The sequence below is a fragment of the Chiloscyllium plagiosum genome, chromosome 10, assembly GCF_004010195.1.
Source record: "Chiloscyllium plagiosum isolate BGI_BamShark_2017 chromosome 10, ASM401019v2, whole genome shotgun sequence".
In the NCBI taxonomy this organism is placed as follows: Eukaryota; Metazoa; Chordata; class Chondrichthyes; order Orectolobiformes; family Hemiscylliidae; genus Chiloscyllium; species Chiloscyllium plagiosum.
The window spans coordinates 30,382,007-30,385,973 of NC_057719.1; positions in this window are offsets into that span (position 1 = coordinate 30,382,007).

Sequence of the window (3,967 nt, forward strand, 5' to 3'; positions counted from 1 at the left end):
ATCTATTGCAAATGCATCTCTTTGTTCATGGTATTATAGGAGTCATTACTGCACAGTCCTTGTAGAGTCAAACTTCCAGCTTCATAGTGAGGACACCCTCCGTTGTATTGTGCAGCACTATAACTGTTTTAAATAGTATTTGGTAATAGTTTTCAGTTTTCTATAATACTAATAAAGTTCTCACTATTGTTCTCCTAAATTCAGATTGTTGTGGTGCGTCTTGAGAAACTACCAAGAGTTTCAGAATTAGAAGCCAGGGAAATTATAATGGGGAAACAAAGAAATAGCAGCAGAGTTGAAAACTTGCAGTGGTTCTGTCTGCACAAAAGAGGGCACAAATAGTTTTGCAGAAATGTTGTGGAGATCACAGCGGGTCAGAGAGCAAGCGAACGTTTCCAGTCAGCTGACTCTTCATCACAGCTGAAGTGAAATGTGGAGGGGATAACATTTATGTTATATTTTGGAGGGAGGCAAGATGGGGTGGGGATTGGGGATAGTGGGTGTCGTGTACCAGTTGGAGAAAGATGTTGATAGTTCAGATTAAGTGATTGGAATGGGAGAATGGCAGAACAATGCTGTGTCTGCTGCCAGACTTGAAAAGACAGACAGTCCCACTGGAATGGGGGAAGGGGAGAGAGGACATGATGACAAGCTAAAAGAAAAGGAAGAAATCATTCACAATTTGAAGGTGTTGAACTCAATATTAAGTTCAGAACGCTGTAAAGTGCCTCATCTGAAGATGAGCTGTTGTTCGTCCAGTTCGCACTGTGATTCACTGGAACACTGCAGCATACCATGGACAGACATCTGGCATGCGAGCAGGACACTGTGTTAAAATGACCAGCTGCAGGAAGGTCAGGATCCTGCTTATGCATGGACTGGAGGTGTTCTGCAAAGCGGTCACGCAGTCTGCGTTTGGTTTCTCCAATGTAGAGTAGGCCACATTGGGTGCAGCGAATACAGTCCACAAGATTGGAGGAGGTACAGGTGAAATGCTTATTCACCATAGAAAGATTGTTTAAGTCCTTGCATGATGAACAGGGAGGAGGTAACCTTTTGTGGTTACATGGGAAGATGGCATGCGGAAGAGGGGGTGGTGTTGGTGGTTGTGGAATGGACTAGCGTGTTCCAATGGGAATAATTCCTACGAAATGCAGATAGGGGAGTGAGGGGAAGATGAGTTTGGTGGTGGCCTTCTGCTGGAGTTGTCTGAAATTGCACAGAATGATCCTTTGAATGTGGAGGCTGGGGGTATGAAAAGTGAGGACAAGGAGTACACAATCATGCTGTTGTGAGTGATGGGAAGGGGTAAGGACAAAAGCACAGGTGGTAGGTCGAATGTGGTTGAGGACCCTGTCAACCAGTCATCAGGGAAGAAGCAAGTAATGTTAGCAGCGCTATTTTGGAAGGTGGCATCATCTGAACAGATGTGACATAGGTGAAGGAACTGGGAGAATGGGATGGAGTCCTTGCAGGACATAGGGTGTAACAAACTGTCATGAAGGTAGCGATGGCAGTGGACAGTTTATTCCCTGAAATAGAGGCAGGGAGGTCAAGGAAAGGAAGCAAAGTGTCAGAAATGGACGATGTGGAAGTTATAGAGGATTGGAAATTGGAGGCAAAATGAATGAAGTTCTCAAGGTCCCAGCGGGAGCATGAAGCAATCATCGATGTACCAAAGAAAAAGTTGTGGAAGGGGCCAGTGTAAGACTGGAACAAATATCATTCCACATACCCCATAAAAAGGCAGGCCTAACTAGGACCCATGCAGGTGCCCATAGCCACTTCTTTGACTCGGCAGAAGTGAGTTGAATTACAGGAGAAATTGTTCAGTGAGAGAGCAAGTTCAGCCAGGCGGAGGAGAGTGGTGGGGGATGGGGATTGTTCGGCCTCTGGTCGAGGAAGAAGCCGAGAGCTCTCAGACCATCCTGGTGGGGAATGGAGGGATAATTGGTTCTGATTTAACGCGATAGTTCCATTTTTGTGTGATCTTGCGTTATGTTAAAATTGTGGAAAAACCTTGCCATTTAAACTAATTGGGCTGGAATTGCATTGCAGCCATACAGGTAAGGAAAGCTCGCATTCTAGAAATAACTGTCAAAATTTCTCAATCACATTAAAGCCACTTTGCATTGAAGAAACACACATCATAGCAGAACCGACTGTATAGAGGGATTGGCCATTCATGGTGAACAGAAGTAGATAGGGCCAGGTAACTGGAAATTGTCAATATGGTGGAGGGCATCAAAAGAATCACGGATACAGGTGGGCAGGGTCTGGACATGTAGTGAGAGGATGGAGTCAATGTAAGAGGAAATGAGCTCAGAGGGGCAGGAACAGGCTGATACCAGGGCAGTCTGGTTGTGGATTTTTGGGAAGGAGGTAGAAGCGGGCTGTCTGAGGTTGGGAGACTACAAGGTTGAAGGCAATGGGAGGAAGATCTCCGGAGGTATTGAGGTCAGCGACAGTCCAGGCATATTCTGATCACTTAATCTGAACTATCAACATCTTGTCTCCACCAGAACCGTACACCCACTAGCCTCAACCATAACCCCTCACTTCCCCAAACTATAACATAAATGCTATCCCCTCCACAGTTTACTTCAACTCTGATGAAGGGTCATCTAGACGTGAAACATTAGCTTGCTGTCTCTCCATGGATGCTGTGTGATCTCCAGCATTTGTTGTTTTCAGTACCAATTCCAGCATCTGCAGTAATTTGCTGCTAGATTCAGGGGAGAGTAGTCTAGGACAGTTATGTATAAAAAAAAAGCTTTCAGTCACAACTATGTACCATCACTCAATTTTAAAACTTACATCTAATATTTGCCCTTAATTTTGTTTCCGTGTGTACATACCAGACATATTATTCTCATCCATATAAGATTTCTATTATCTCACTGCACATTATAAGTCACCTCCTTGTTTCTCTCAGCCACTCCCTGGATGAGTCCTTTGTCCTAGTTTCATTCCTAATCCTGTCAAGAATGCATTTGCTACTTTTCTGTTCTGTTTACAACTTATTTTACAAAAGAAACACAACTGTAACTGTTTAATCCTTTCAAGGTCATTGCTGCACGTCCACAATGTTACCAGAAAGCAAATCATGAACTGCAAGGAAGATAGTGATGGATCTAAAAAGGATATAGACTAGCTGGTGGAATGGGTGGCTACGCCAAATGAAAGTTAATGCAAACAGGTGTGAGATATTGTGTTATAGGTTATCTTTATTAACTCATTCACCAGCTCACTGTATTCATTAATACCAGGTTCCTGTTCATTCAGTCATAACCCTTTATGAAGCCGTAATTTACCAATTCATTCATTCATAAAACCGTGGTTCTATAGTATGTTTTACTATCCAAATTTAAAACAACCCTTTCTAATAATACTGCATTCTCACACCTTGTCAGCCCTTGCTACAACCAGTGTTTACCTCTGAATAAGTGTAGCAAAAAGAACAATACTATTCCCCTCAAGTCAAAACATTATAATATTAATCAGCCCTAACCAACCTTCTCCTGGACCTGAATAAATTCACCAATTAGTAAGTACCTGTACCTGTTAAATACCTTTTAACTAGGCCATTATCCCATTAAGAAAATAACTGACAAAACAGTGCTTCCATGAAACTGCATGAATGAATGAAACTCATACCGGCAAATAGTATAAATCTCACAACCCAGATGCAGTAATCAGTTTAATATCTTTTATTAAGTACAGGTACAATTTCTAAATTATTTAGAGCATATAGGCCTCGTATTTTTACTAACGTTTACTAACTTAGACAGAAGGACGAACACCTCTTAATTATGATGCAGAGATGCCAATGTTGGACTGGGGCGGACAAAGTTAAAAATCACACAACGCCAGGTTATAGTCTAACAGATTTTGTAAGATTTTGGAGCGTTGCTCCTTCACAGCTACCTATTGAAGAAGCAGCGCTCTGTAAGCTTCTACTTCTAAA